Below are 16,201 nucleotides of genomic sequence, written 5' to 3' on the forward strand. Positions count from 1 at the left end.
AAAAGGAAACTTGAAAAATTGTGGTTATTTACAGTTTCACAAAACTCCATCCAAAATGTTTACTTTATAAAGTATAATGATGATAAAAAGGACAGGTCAACACTCTTGTTTCTGAATGTAGACACCTAAATAAACATAATCTGACTTTCATTGGTGCCAAGCATCCAAAACTTCCACTAAAGTCAAAGGGAGTTCATCGTAGGTGCTTACATCTGTGGCAATCAGGCCACTTATTTAGGCACCTAACTATGGATTTAGGTGTCTAACTTCAGGCATGCAAGTTTGAAAATTTTGGTCATAACATTTATAGTATCAGTAAAGATTAGAGCTCACAAAAGACCCACTGGATCACATAGTTAAATTCTTTGTCAGTAAAATTATTTTTTACAGAACACTGTCCAATACTATTACTTCTGCAGTGCTTTGCAAAATTCTAAAATATCTATAAAGTATAGTCCTATTAAATAGATAAGTGCATGTCTTTTAAGGCATTAAGGTGCAATTAAATGCAAGGTGTTCATCTCTGAAGAATCATCCTTGTTTTTGTGTAGTCATGTCTTATTCTTTTTGCATCTGAATTGCTTCATGTAAAATATTCATAACCTATGTCACCCAAGGTATAAGCATCTGCAGAAGACATTACATATGTTGGGACTCTGTTCTAGTGACTGTGCTTTATAGTCCAAAGACACATTGAAAGTAAAGTCATTTGTCATGTCCATAGTATCTGAACTTGGACAGTAAACTATACACTGCATAGTTAAGTGAATTGCCAAAAATAAAAAAAATTCTTATGACACGTTTTGTTTTTTTAATGGTCAGACATGAAGTTTGTCTGACTTTGAAATAGTCACTTATATGCATTTCTAAAGGGCGTATCATCATATTATCTGGGTAGCAAATACATGGAATTAAAGATAGATTAAATTTCTCCAAAGAAGAACAAAACATCCATCTCTTCCCTATGTACATTTAGGCAACTACCTAAAGGAATGTTATCAACTTGGTTATTTTTAAAAAAATCAACTAATTATATAAAGTTTTAGCTTCTGTATAGAACATCCTTTAAAATAGTATGTCCAGAATCTTTAGAACATTGCCTTAGAGAAAAAGGTTTCTCCTTCCCTGTTGATTTTATAGAAGTCTTTTCATCAGTGTAGAAACTGACTGAATGGCTGACTTCATGTTTCAGTTTCTCCCAGTTGAAAAAAGAATCTGCAGGGACCATCTTACTGGTTAAAAGTATCAATGTGCTCCTTCTGTGTGCCTGTTGGCTGCCTGTTAGTGTTCTGCACAGCTTCTATATAGATAGTAGTGTTCATAACGCAGTAGTTTCTTGCTGATTATTTTAGTTCCCTTCTCTGATATACCAGAGTATCATTTTGCTGTTTTTATTATCTTGTCTACTCTGATGGTGATATTTCTTTACTAATGGCCTCTCTCAAATATCTCAAGATTTACTGGAGGAATAAACAAACAAAACTGTTTTTATCACCTACAATGAATCTAAAAGCTCTTCCACATTGTCACTGAGAAATGAATTACCTATGAACTCCAACTGGCACCTTTCCCACCACAATCCGCTTTCCAGTTTTACTGAGAGAGGTTTGAACTGAAAATTAATTGGCTTTAAAGCTGCCAGATCTGATCAGCAAAGCTCAACTGGCAATTACTTTTCCTTTAAGCTTTTCCCCTACTGTTTAAGCTGTACTGCCTTAGTAAGTTTTAAAAAAAATGTAAAATCTCAGATCAGTAACAGAATAGAAATGTACTTTAAAAATAGCCAGTAGTTCCGGGGTAAAATATTAGCTGTGCTGAAGTAAATGAGAGTTTTGCAGTTGACTTCAATAGAGGCTCAGATTTTATCTCTGCACTTTAAAACTTTCTTTTTGGTAGTGGGTGTGGAGAGGCAGAAGAGAAGGGGTGCGGTCACATCCTCTTCTGTGGCATCTCCATTACAGGAAGTTGGCAAACATGGAACCCATTCTGTAGAGTCCTCTGCTAATTTTTTTGTGGATGAATAGTCCTTTTGATCTACTTAGGATACCACATCATCCATTCAAATCTCTTTTTCTGCCTCATACTCTTCTGTTATTAACTTTCCCTTCCAGTGCCCGTGAACATGTATCACCTGCTGAACTTCTTAAAAATTGCCCTGTAAATCAAATCTTTCTTTTCATAAGTTCTTTAAGTAATGTTTGCTGAGTTCCAATGATCTCCAATACTTTTTCATTGATTATGTGGTCTGTCCAGGATATTTTCAGAATTATTCCATAAGATCATAATTCTAAGGCTATAGTTTCTTTATTACTGATTGTTGGAATGTCCATGTTTCACAGCCATAATTTAATACAGGCCAATTGTAAGTTTTAAGAGTTAGAATTTAGTCTCCAAATTTATGTCCCTTCTGATTAGATGTTTATTCTTCCAGAATGTGTTTTGCTCTTGCTGTTCTGTTGCTGACTTCAATATCCAATCTTCCATCTTCTATAATGATGCTTACTAAGTAGCGATAATTTCTAACTTGTTGTACAACTGTGGTGTTCACTGGAATCTTGCATGTTTTCCCAGAATCCTTCCTTTAACTACCTGATTTTGTGTTCAGGGTTCTGTTTTCCCGACAATAGGCGTGTAAGGATTTGGTTTGTCTCAGCCCACGACAGACCCACTGGCACACCCAGCATCTCTTTTCAGGCAGTTTTTTATTTTCCAAACATAAGCAAAAACAACAAAAAAGTTACTCAGCCCACCATGGGCTATAGCTGCCAGGGAATTTTCCCCTTTGCCTTTCTCAGTCCTTTCTTGTGCAATAGGATGTGGAGCAGGAAGGCCTGAGAAAGGCAAAGGGGGAAATTCCCAGGTAGCTGTAGCCCAGAGTGGGCTAGGGAACTGTTTTGTTGTTTTGGGATATGTCTACATTGCACTTTAAAATCTGTGGCCATGAGTTTCAGAGCCCGGGTCTACAGACTCAGGCTCGTGGGGCTTGTGCTGTGGCACTAAAAATTGAGCTATGTAGATGTTTGGGCTTTGGTGGAGCCTGGGCTTTGAAGCCCAGGGATGGGGGTGGGCTTCTGAGCCTGAATGTGTGTGTTATGTAAACTTTGTACATGGTAGGTTTTAGGGCTGCCACTTAGCAAGTCAGACTCCTGTACCAGATATGGACTGGCTACAGAGCTTCCTTCCCAGAGAGATACACTGGATGTGTTCGGTATAAGATCCTCTAATGTACTGCCAGGTATGGCTGAGGTTAGCCTAAATAAGGGAAGTTTCATACAGCACCATGTAGTGGCTGAATAGTATAATAAAGTATAGCATGCCATTACAGTCTACACGCCTGTTTTTAGATTCAGCTTGACGGAGACTGTAGTAGACCCAGGCTCTGAGACTCACTGCTACAGGTTTTAAAACACAATGTAGACATACCCTGGGGTTTGAAAAATAAAACTGCTTGAAAAGAGACTCTGAGTCTGGTAATGGGTCCTTCATGGGCTGGGGACAAGCCAGCACTTACAAGGTGTGATAACACAAACGCCTAAAGTCGTGCAGGGAACTGTACCTGTATGTTTTGAAAGATTCATTAGTATTCTTACATGTTGGGTTTTGCATAATTACAAATGGAAACTGAAAACTATATTTAGATCTGGATTTATGTGCATATGTGGATTGTGGCAATATATGTTCACTCTCTAGGCTGCAACAAAACACTTTTTGGCTGTTTATTACATAAATACATAAGAATGGCCATACTGGGTCAGACCAAAAGTTCGTCTAGCCCAGTATCCAGTCTTCTGACAGTGGCCAGTGCCAGGTGTTTCAGAGGTAATGAACAGAACAGGTAATCATCAAGTGTTCCATCCCCTGTCACCTATTCCCAGCTTCTGGCATCCAGGACTCTATGTTCTTATCGAGACAAGCAACTGCAGGGGAATCAAGGTGGAAGGAAGGGACTATTACAGATGCAAATATAGTGAGACAGATACATAACCCCACAGTCTTCACTCACTTTTTCAACTGTGTCACAATCTTTAGCTTGTAAAAGACTAGGAAAAGTTACTATCCAAGTGTACATACATTCAGAACTAGCAATGTATATAATGGGATAATTCTCACTTAATTGTGTAATGAAGATGCAGCACAATTTTAAAACCACTTATTCTACCATATATCTCATTTACGGAGTATATGATAATACAATGTAGAAGTTTTACTGTGACAAGAATTTGGGATGGCCACATTACTGACAATGGCAACCACAAGTGAATTGTGCAGCTCATTCCAAATATGCTCAGAAAAGTTTTTCATACTTCAACATCGTATATTCTGTATAGGCACATACGTCACAAGAAGAAAATATATTTCAGAACAAAAATGTTGAAAGTATCTCTTGTATCCCTCCACCAGTGCCTTAATTATTATGACTCTACCCAGTTAGCACTCTGAAAGAGAAGAAAACAAAAACAGAACATCTCTAAAAATGACCTAAAGTAGCTTTTCTACATGAGAAGGTGTTACAACTTTAATCTTGGAAACTTCTGGGGTTAGAAGCATTGCACAGTGAGGAATCTCTTCATAGTGGTGTGAACTGCTGGTTTTAGGTCTGAAGGGCCAGGAAGTGTGAGACTGTAAACCTGTCACTAGTGCAGGACTGAATATTCCTATCCTGGGCCTTAGGCTGTTGTAAATTTTTTGAGGCAAGAAGAACAACTTCCTATGGCTGGATGACATCTTTTTTTAATTATGTCATTTGAAGATAAGAAGAGAACCTGTGAGAGATGGATTTGTGGGCATAGTGTAGGTGAGGTGGCCAAGGTTTTATGAGAAATTGCATATGGCTATTGCAACCATGCAGTGTGTATGTAATCTGTATTAAATGCCATGGCAAACTGGTTGAGATGCAACTCTAAAAGAACTCCACCTCCCGCTCGGTCATCTAACTTTCAGTGCACGTCATCATAAGTTGCTTATTTTAACTGTACCTTTATGTAGGCACCTATATGAATGCAACAAGTATTTATCTCAATAATTCAGCATTACTAGATTTATTTCCCCTATTTTAATATACACATTTTAATTGACATTTTAAAAATATATTGCATATAATAGAAATATTTATGGAGAGGAAAAATTAATTATAAATCAGACAAATGCACTGTTATCAGAGTATCACAACTGTGACATTTCACATTTCTTTTTCTGAAGCAACTTCAAGAGTGACTTTACAATTTATTATAGTTCACTGCATATTGTTTAAAAACAATTAAAACCCTTATGCTAGCTCCAGTTCTCTGAACTGCTGCTGTGATTTTCTAAATGGCCAACATCTTTAGACAAAATACAATGGGGACATCTTGTCTCCTCTCCAAGGCAAGAGTTACTGTTGTGGTGGTTGAGTCCATTGAAAGCTGCCCAGTAGTGTCAATGCTGAGGGATAATTTGAATGTGCCATTAAAGCACACTGCAATCTCCTTCATTGCTGAATGCAGATCTCTACATGGCTGGTGAATGAGACCTGAATGGTCTCTACTTCATTAAAAAATATTTTGCACTTTTAAAGAGGGGAATGAGCTCTCTATCTGGCAAGCCATTGGTTTCAGTTAATTGTTAAAATGATACTTCGATCTTTCCAAATTTTCTCTGTAAAATAAACTGGAACATAACACATCATTGGTTGACATCAGGTTTTCAAACAAATATACCAATCATATTATGGTGCAAAGTGATCACTGCTGTCCAGTACAATATAGTGCGAGGAGAAAGGCCCACCTTCTTCTAAAATAGAATATAGGTTACTGTCAGTGGCAGGTTATCAGATTTGATTGACTATTGGTCTAATGTGATATGGCAAATGATATGTTCCAAAATTCTGAGATGCTTCAGAGTCTAGGTAAAAAAGGTCACCCAGCTCCTGAAATGACTGCTGAGACTAAGTGGAAAGGATTTTTGAAAGAAAAAGATGCCATCCTTTATCAAGGTTGCCTGGGTACCTGGGCACATATATTGTTTCTTCCCTCCTTACGTGCACTCCCACATCCCTCAGCACCACTCGCAATAAAGTATCATGGCATGAGTACTGCTGTGACCTAATTTATGCGCCTGATAACCCCATGCTTCAGTTTGCTAATATAAAATAGGAATAGTGCCATATGTGAATGTTTTGAGATTTGAGTCATGCTTGGAAAGCATTTTGCAGAAACAGTTTAAAAAACACTAAGTGCTAATAATTATTTCTCAGGAGCTGAACAGAATAGTCTCTGCTGGGAGCTCCTGACTTTCGGTAGCTAAGAGAAAATGATTCTGAAAGCTACAGATAGTTTGCTTACTGGTGAAACTATTATGCTTTATCCAAAGCTCTTCAGTAAAGTTCTGCCTGTCAGAGCTGGGAAATGTGCAGTCTTAACTATACATCATACATATACTTACCTAGCCCAATCTGCATAAGCACATAAGCACCATTGGGCTGCCTTGAGCAACTGATAGCTCCAGAGCAGCAGCTTTTGCCTTAGGATTTATTTCTAAGGGAGACTGGTTTTTAGAATAAAGTCGCCCCCTTATGAACAGCTAGAGCACTGCGGGTGCACTTAACCACAACACGGGTTTAGCTAGCTGCTGCACTGTGCAGACTCATCCCTACCATTGTATAGACACTCAAGGCTTTTATTCTGAAGTGATGGCCTCAGCCACTCCTACTCAACACATCCATCAGTGCCAGCTGCACAGTACCATCTTGAGCACTTGTACCTTTCCCAGGTCCCCTTGGATCTGAGGCATTCTTCAGAGCTGAGGATCTTCCAGATGTTTTCCCAAATCCTTCTGTTTACCATCAATCTCCTGCCTGCAAATGTGGGACATTTCCTCTGCTGTTTGATAAAATCCATCCCAGGTAAGAATCCCCTTCTCTCTTCCTGCAAAGGGGCTGACAGATCTCCCGCTCTTAGAACTGCTGCTGGAGACAGGTCAGTAGAGGAATGTTATTTCTAATAGAAATTAGGAATTAAATGATTCAAGGAGTTTGCTAGACAGCATGGAGATCCCTAGTTATTTTGCAAGCTAATAAACAGGAGGGGAAAATGCATTGCATGGATTATATCAGATTATAAATGGACAATGCAGCTTTAGAGCTGGGGAAATCATCAGTAAACAGCAGCGTCTCAGCAGGGAGTCTATTGTATGAGGGAAGTGTCAGTGGGTTGTGACAGGGATATGGCTGCTGAGGGCAGGAGCCCCCACTGAAGTTTTGATCACCCACCGTTGGAACACCCACAACAGGAGGCAGGAAGAAGCCACCGTACGGAGTTCTGTGCAGTATCTCCAAGGGAGTCAGTAGTGTATGCTACCATTACACTATTTGAAATCTGCTGCTGCTTGCTTAACAGAGAGATCTGTCATCACCCATTGAGATCTGGAGGTGAGCCATAAAAGAAAGGAATTAACCAGATTCCCCGCTGAATTTTCTTTGGTAGAAAGAAAACACCACGGACATCAAGAGATTGGATATTTTTCCAAGCCTGTCTTGTGATGATGTTATCCAGTGTGTATCTCAGGATACATATTTAGGAGCAGCCACGGAGTCTAACTCTTTAATCAAATCTGTTGCTAAATTAGTGAGGAATGACAAGAAATCCAATATCAGTCAGTTCTTTATCAGAATGGAGATGGGAAATATAAAGACGGAATTATCAACACAAAATGTCTGAGGCATGTTGGCTCTGGGCTTTGGTGCTATATGTAACAACCTCTGGCCCCATCATTTCAGATCTGGTAAAGTGTTTTCCATTGAAAGATCCAATACTGCATGTGTCTGTGGCCTTCTTGTGTTATATTTTGATAGAAGAGCTATATTTCTAAAAACAGCTATCAAGGCAGCATGTATGTGAAACTTCCACAGTTCTAACTTACAAAGGCCATGATATATTTGAAGGTGGATTCTTGAATCACTCTATAATTTAGAGTGGGGATCTCTTGGTTAGTCCATTCCTCAGCATCTCCCCCTACCTGCTTTCATTATACCTAAGTCATCCTTAAAGGTGAGCTGTACAGAGAGGCATATGGGACTGTGCCCTGTTTTGATTCTTTGAGTTGGGCAAAAAAGGCCTGAGGTTCTCCCCCGCCCCCTTTGTACCTAATTGGCAATATTAGGTTTCCCCAGTATTGTTGTTGCTGGTAGTCTGGTTGGAGACCCCAAGGAAGTAGAATGAGATTTCTCAACTCTTAGCTGAATACTGAATCCGTAACAAGATCTTTTCTTCCTGCTGTTTGTTCAGGCATTTGAGTGAAACAGGTAGTGATAAAACCCCTAAACACTCTGAATAAAAATTCTTTCCTCAGTCTAGCTGGTGTCACTTCCCTGGAGTCAGCCATAATCCTGCTAGCTCTCCAGTTATCCATAGAGTTTTCCATGAAAAGCAGGTGTGACGGGTTGGATCACAGAAACCCCTTTGGGAGCTGCCACCCGATGTGCAAAGACTACCCCTGCTTCTGTTTTCCCTGCCAGCTCAGGACTCCAGCACCCTGTCTTGCTGAGCCAGACACTCCCGTCTGGCTCCAGACACAGACCCAGGGTCTGAATCACTTGTCCCAAAGCTGCAAGTTTACCTGAAAACAGCTCGCAGTAGCGTGCTTGTCTTTAGCACTCAGATGCCCAACTCCCAATGGGGTCTAAACCCAGATAAATCCGTTTTGCCCTGCATAAAGGGTATGTCTACACTACGGGATTAATCCGAATTTAGATAATTCGGATTTGAGAAACAGGTTGTATAAAGTCGAAATGAGTGCGGCCACACTAGCACAGTAATTCGGTGGTGTGCGTCCAAGTACCGGGGCTAGCGTCGATTTCTGCACCGTTGCACTGTGGGTAGCAATTCCATAGCTATCCCATAGTTCCCGCAGTCTCCTGCGCCCATTGGGATTGTGGGTTAAGATCCCAGTGCCTGATGGGACAAAAAACATCGTCGCAGGTGGTTCTGGGTACAGCCTCACTCCCTCCCTCCCTCCCTCCCTGCATGAAAGCAACGGACGGCAGACAACCATTTTCGCGCCTTTTTTCCTGGGTGGGTGAACACTGCAGACTCCATACCACGGCAAGCATGGAGCCCGCTGAGGTCAAGACAGCACTCATGAATATTGCAAACACCTCGCGCGTTCTTGTGGAGTTTATGCTCAGCCAGGACCAGAAAAACGAGGCGAGGAGGCAGCGGCGGCGGCAGCGCAGCGACAAGCATGATGAGGACATGGACACGGACACGGACACAGAATTCAGTGAAACCACAGGCCCCGGTGCTTTGGAGATCATGTTGTTAATGGGGCAGATTCTATCCATGGAACGCCGATTCTGGGCAAGGGAAACAAGCACAGACTGGTGGGACCGCATAGTGTTGCAGGTCTGGGATGAATCCCAGTGGCTGCGAAACTTTCGCATGCGGAAGGGAACTTTCCTGGAACTTTGTGAGTTGCTGTCCCCTGCCCTGAAGCGCAATGACACCCGGATGCGAGCAGCCCTGACTGTCCAGAAGCGAGTGGCCATAGCCCTGTGGAAGCTTGCAACGCCAGACAGCTACCGGTCAGTCGCGAACCAGTTTGGGGTGGGCAAATCTACCGTGGGGGTTGTTGTGATGCAAGTAGCCAAGGCAATCGTTGATGTACTGCTGCCAAAGGTAGTCACCCTGGGAAACGTGGAGGCGATCATAGATGGCTTCGCAGCGATGGGATTCCCAAACTGCGGTGGGGCCATAGATGGAACTCACATCCCTATCCTGGCACCGGAACACCAGGCCAGCCAGTACATTAACAGAAAGGGCTACTTTTCCATGGTGCTGCAAGCACTGGTGGACCACAGGGGACGTTTTACCAACATCTACGTGGGATGGCCGGGCAAGGTTCATGACGCTCGTGTTTTCAGGAACTCTGGTCTGTTTAGACGGCTGCAGCAAGGTATTTACTTCCCGGACCACAAAATAACTCTTGGGGATGTGGAGATGCCTATAGTCATCCTCGGGGACCCAGCCTACCCGCTAATGCCCTGGCTCATGAAGCCCTATACTGGCGCCCTGGACACTGAAAAAGAACTCTTCAACTACCGGCTGAGCAAGTGCAGAATGGTGGTGGAGTGTGCTTTTGGCCGTCTCAAGGGGAGATGGAGAAGCTTACTGACTCGCTGTGATCTCAGCGAAACCAATATCCCCATTGTTATTGCAGCTTGCTGTGTGCTCCACAATCTCTGTGAGAGCAAGGGGGAGACCTTTATGGCGGGGTGGGAGGTTGAGGAAAATAGCCTGGCTGCTGATTACTCACAGCCAGACAGCCGGGCGATTAGAAGAGACCAGCGGGAAGCGCTGTGCATCCGGAAGGCTTTGAAAGCAAAGTTCCTGAGTGAGCAGGGTAACCTGTGACTTTAAAGTTTGTGTATTGAGAAGCTAAACCTGCCCCCGTTTCTTTGCCCAGTTAATGTTGACTATCCTATCCAGTTACATACCCCCTTCACCCCACTTCCAACACACGTTTCAAAATAAAAATAGTTCTACTTTGTTAAAGCACACCGTTTTCTTTAATACTGTATTCGCGGGAATTTTTTAAAACTGGGACGCAGACTGTGGTGCGGAGCGGGTGTACTGTAGTGGCGCGAATGCAGCTTCTAAACTCAAGGATTGACAGGCTCCGCTGCGGTGGGATGGTTGTTTCAACGGAGCCTGTCACCCCTCCTGATAGGGACTGTGTGTATGGGGGGGTCTATGTGACTTTGTGGCAGGGGGAGGACGGTTACAGATCCCCTGCTGTGTGGCTCTGTGATCCTGCCTAAGGACCGCCGCTTAAGATCTGTAACTGCCCTCCCCTGCCACAAAGTCACAGAGCAACCCACCCCCCACCACATAACATGAAAACAACCTCCCAGACTAACCAGGGTAACTAGTCACTGCATCACTGCACTATGTATGTGCCCTGCTGCTGTGCCTGCCCCCGACTATATACCCTGCCAAAGGTGACTGTCCTGTCGAATTACCAACCCCCTATCCCCCCCTCCTCCAAAAGAACATGATGGAAACAGTAGTTAACAGAAACGTATTTTTTATTATCAACCAAACATGGAACTGGGAAAGTGAAACTTGGACGGGGGCTTGTGTCAGGCGGGAAGGAAAGAACTTGTCAAATTTTGGGGAATGAGAGCCTTCTGCTGCTCGAGCTCTCTGCAGGGGTGGAGTGAGAGTTAGCAGGGACTCTGCCGCCTCTCCTTCTGTGCACTTTGGGTGAGGGGAGTATGGGACTTGGTGGCGGGGGAGGGCGGTTAGAGATGGACTGCAGCGGGGCTCTGTCCTCCTGCCTCCGTTCCTGCAGAACATCCACAAGGCGCCGGAGCGTGTCCGTTTGCTCCCTCATTAGTCCAAGCAGGGTTTGAGTCGCCTGCTGGTCTTCCTGACGCCACCTCTCCTCCCGATCCATGTTGGCTTGGTGCATTCGGGTCAAGTTCTCCCGCCACTGGGTCTGCTGTGCTGCCTGGGCTCTGGAGCAGGCTATAAGCTCCGAGAACATGTCCTCCCGTGTCCTCTTCTTCTTATGCCTAATCCGCGCTAGCCTCTGGGAGTGTGATGACAGGCTAGGTTGTGAGACAGTCGCAGATGGGGCTGTGGGAATGGGAAAAAGGGAGTGAATTCCTCAGAAAGATAAATGTAGTTGTGAACAAAGAACATAGTCTTTCTCTGTTAACAAGACCATGCACAGCACCTATCACATGCGCACTCAGCACAAGGTCGAATTCTCGGCCTTCGCATTCAGTGCCTGGGGTCTTCTACAGCACATTTGAGAAGCCTCTCAGGAGAACGGAATTTCTGTTGCAGGCAGACATGGTAAGCCGTAGACTTGTGGCAGCTTAAAACTTTAATATTAGCAATGGCCTCATTTCACATTGAAATCAATGTCGGTCCCTGCTGCCAGCAATTCGTCAAGCAGGAAGTCTGCTCCTGTCCCACACCCTCGCGGCTGTCCCCGGGAACGATCCCTTTCGGCTGCCCCTCTCCCGCCTCCACCGCGTGGCTGCAAACCAGCGGTTACAGTTCTGTAAAGGAACGGCAAAGCAGTCCCAACGCTAACATTCCCCTACCTCATTCAAAGCAGGTCATCATGAGCGACATCACCCTCATGAGGATCTCTGACAGCGAGAAAGAGAGAATGCTCCGGGAAAGCCTGCAAAGACCAGGGCCGTATGCCGCTGTCAGGACTGAGATCCCCACTTTGAACTTTAGGGTACAAATGTAGGGGCCTGCATAAAAACTTCTAAGCTTAATTACCAGCTTAGCTCTGGTTCGGCTGCCACCATTTTCAATGGATTCCCTCCCTGGGAAACCTTGAAAAACCTTCACCAAATCCCTGGTGAAAACAAATCCAACCCCTTGGATTTAAAACAAGGGGAAATTAACCATTCCCCTCCTTCCTCCCACCAACTCCTGGTGAATCAAGATCCAAAACCCCTTTGGATCTAAAACAAGGAAAAAATCAATCAGGTTCTTAAAAAGAAGGTTTTTAATTAAAGAAAAAAGGTAAAAATCATCTCTGTAAAATCAGTATGGAAATCAACCTTACAGGGTAATCAAACTTAAAGAGCTCAGAGGACTCCCCTCTAGTCTCAGGTTCAAAGTACAGCAAACAAAGAGAAACACTCTAGTAAAAGGTACATTTACAAGTTGAGAAAAACAAAGGAAAACTAACACGCCTTGCCTGGCTATTTACTTACAAGTTTGAAATAGGAGAGGCTTGTTTAGAAAGATGTGGAGAACCTGGATTGATGTCTGGTCCCTCTCAGTCCCCGAGAACGAACACACTCCCAAACAAAGAACACAAACAAAAACCTTCCCCCCCCAAGATTTGAAAGTATCTTGTCCCCTTATTGGTCCTTTAGGTCAGATGCCAGCCAGGTTACCTGAGCTTCTTAACCCTTTACAGGGAAAAGGATTTTGGAGTCTCTGGCCAGGAGGGATTTATAGTACTGTACACAGGACAGCTATTACCCTTCCCTTTATAGTTATGACACGCCCCCCAAATCACAGATAGTGTTGGATGTTGGGTTCCACACTGGCTGTGATTTCTTCCTGGAGTTCTAGGAGAAAACAGAGTTAATAAGACACATGTACCTTTAGACATACTACTGATTATATAAAAACTAACAATATGTTTCATTCCAAGAACAATTGTTAATCAGTTAACTCTGGGAAACTTTCCCAGGAGAGTGCATCAGCCACTTTGTTAGAAGCTCCCGAAATGTGTTGTATTTCAAAATCAAAATCTTGGAGAGCTAAACTCCACCGAAGAAGTTTTTTGTTATTTCCCTTGGCGGTATGAAGCCACTGTAGCGCAGCATGGTCTGTTTGTAGTTGGAAACGCCGTCCCCAAACATATGGGCGTAGCTTTTCCAGCGCATACACAATGGCATAGCATTCCTTTTCGCTGATTGACCAATGGCTTTCCCTCTCAGACAGTTTCTTACTGAGAAATACGACAGGATGGAATTCTTGATCCGGTCCTTCCTGCATTAAAACTGCTCCCACGCCTCGCTCGGACGCATCTGTGGTTACTTGGAACGGTTTGTCAAAGTCTGGGGCCCTTAGCACAGGGTCAGACATGAGTGTTGCCTTAAGCTGGTTAAAGGCCTTTTGACACTCATTAGTCCACTGAACTGCATTTGGCTGTTTCTTTCTGGTTAGGTCTGTCAGCGGGGCGGCGATTTGGCTGTAGTGGGGTACAAATCGCCTATAATATCCAGCCAAGCCTAAGAAGGATTGGACCTGTTTCTTAGACTTTGGAACCGGCCACTTTTGGATAGCATCCACTTTGGCCTGTATGGGATTTATAGTTCCTTGACCCACCTGGTGCCCCAGGTAAGTCACTCTGTTTTGGCCTATTTGACACTTTTTAGCCTTAACAGTTAGTCCTGCCTGCTGGATGCGCTCGAAAACTTTTTCCAGGTGCTCCATGTGCTCTGCCCATGAATCAGAAAAAATGGCCACATCATCGAGGTAGGCAACTGCAGATTCTCCCAATCCCGCTAGGAGACCATCTACAAGTCTTTGGAAGGTGGCGGGTGCATTTCGCAACCCGAAAGGGAGTACATTGAATTCATACACCCCTGCCTGGGTGACGAAGGCTGACCTTTCCTTAGCGGGTTCATCTAGTGGTACTTGCCAGTACCCCTTGGTTAAGTCTAAAGTAGAGATGAATTGGGCATGTCCCAATTTCTCCAATAGCTCATCTGTGCGTGGCATTGGATAGTTGTCAGGACGAGTTACAGCATTTAGCTTACGGTAGTCCACGCAAAAGCGTATTTCCCCATCTGGTTTGGGAACTAGAACCACTGGAGATGCCCATGCACTCTTAGAGGGGCGGATTATACCCATCTGTAGCATGTCCTGGATCTCCCTTTGTATAGCAGTTTTGGCATGAGGTGACTCCCGGTAGGGTGGGGTTCTAATAGGGTGAGCATTACCTGTGTCAATGGAGTGGTATGCCCGTTCGGTCCATCCTGGAGTGGCTGAGAAAATTGATGCAAAGCTTGTGCACAGCTCCTTGATCTGCTGTCGCTGCAGACGTCCAAGGGTCATGGAGAGGTTCACCTCTTCCACGCCACCATCCTTTTTTCCTTCGTAGTAGACACCTTCAGGCCACTCCGCGTCATCTGTTTCCTGGGCTGTAAACTGGCAAACGTTTAATTCTCTGGAATAAAAGGGCTTAAGAGAATTAACATGGTATACTTTAGGCTTTATGTTGGAGGCGGGGGAGGCTATGAGATAGTTAACAGCTCCTAGGCGCTCCTGGACCGTGAATGGTCCTTCCCACAACGCTTCCATTTTATGGGCCTGGATTGCCTTTAAGACCATGACTTGGTCTCCTACTTTGAAGGACCGTTCTCTGGAATGTTTATCATACCAGGCCTTTTGCTCTTCCTGAGCATCCTTTAGGTTTTCTTTAGCAAGGGCCAAAGAATGTCGGAGGGTGTTTTGTAGGTTGCTTACAAAGTCTAGAATGTTTGTTCCTGGAGAAGGCGTAAACCCCTCCCATTGTTGCTTCACCAACTGTAATGGCCCCTTAACCTCACGGCCATACACAAGTTCAAATGGTGAAAACCCTAAACTGGGATGTGGTACAGCCCTGTAGGCAAAAAGCAACTGCTGCAACACGAGGTCCCAATCATTGGAGTGTTCATTTACAAATTTACGTATCATGGCCCCCAAAGTTCCATTAAACCTCTCCACCAGGCCATTGGTTTCATGGTGGTAAGGGGTGGCAACCAAGTGATTCACCCCATGAGCTTCCCACAGGTTTTCCATGGTTCCTGCCAGGAAGTTAGTTCCCGAATCTGTAAGGATGTCGGAGGGCCAACCTACCCTGGCAAAAATGTCTGTTAATGCCTGGCACACACCTTTAGCCCTGGTGTTGCTTAAGGGTACTGCTTCCGGCCATCGGGTAGCAAAATCCATGAAAGTCAGTACGTACTGCTTTCCTCTGGGTGTCTTCTTTGGGAAAGGACCCAGAATATCCACAGCTACGCGCTGAAATGGGACCTCAATTATGGGTAGTGGCTGGAGAGGGGCTTTAACCTGGTCTTGGGGTTTTCCCACTCGTTGGCACACCTCACAAGACCGGACATAATTAGCAACGTCCTTGCCCATTCCCTCCCAGTGGAAGGACTTCCCCAACCGGTCTTTGGTTCTGTTCACCCCAGAATGGCCACTGGGATGATCATGGGCTAAGCTCAAGAGCTTTACCCGATACTTAGTGGGAACTACCAACTGCCTTTGAGGATGCCAGTCTTCCTGGTGCCCACCAGAAAGAGTCTCCTTGTATAAAAGTCCTTGTTCTACAACAAACCGGGATCGGTTAGAAGAGCTGAGAGGCGGTGGGGTGCTCCGCGCCGCCGCCCAAGCTTTCTGAAGGCTGTCATCTGCTTCCTGCTCGGCCTGGAACTGTTCCCTTGATGCTGGAGACATCAGTTCCTCCTTGGACTGTGGACTGGGGCTTGGTCCCTCTGGAAGCGATGCAGGTGCTGGGGCTGTTTCCATTGACTGTGAACCGCTGTCCGCTGGTGCACTATGTGGTATCTCAGGCTCTGGCTGAGCCTCTTGGGTAGGGTTATCTGCTGCTTCTGCCAGTTCAGGCTCGCTGGTGCCCTCTGGCGTTGGAGTTGTAGACGGGTTTGCAAGGGCTGGACTCAGGGCTGGCAATG

At 44.5% G+C, this 16,201-nt stretch overlaps 1 protein-coding gene across 2 annotated transcripts in view; it reads left to right on the top strand.

Moving 5' to 3' along the window:
- Positions 1-16,201, top strand: part of BCO2 (beta-carotene oxygenase 2) — a 115,375-nt gene that overhangs the window by 42,638 nt on the left and 56,536 nt on the right. The window contains exon 1 of one of the 2 annotated variants that reach the window (XM_054005640.1): positions 6,802-6,880. The exons of the other annotated variant lie outside the window; for it this stretch is intronic. The gene's annotated coding sequence lies outside the window, so the exon portion shown is untranslated. Of the gene's footprint in view, positions 1-6,801; positions 6,881-16,201 lie in introns of those variants that run through there. 2 annotated transcript variants of the gene reach the window in all.

The sequence above is a fragment of the Malaclemys terrapin genome, chromosome 15 (genome assembly GCF_027887155.1).
Source record: "Malaclemys terrapin pileata isolate rMalTer1 chromosome 15, rMalTer1.hap1, whole genome shotgun sequence".
In the NCBI taxonomy this organism is placed as follows: Eukaryota; Metazoa; Chordata; order Testudines; family Emydidae; genus Malaclemys; species Malaclemys terrapin.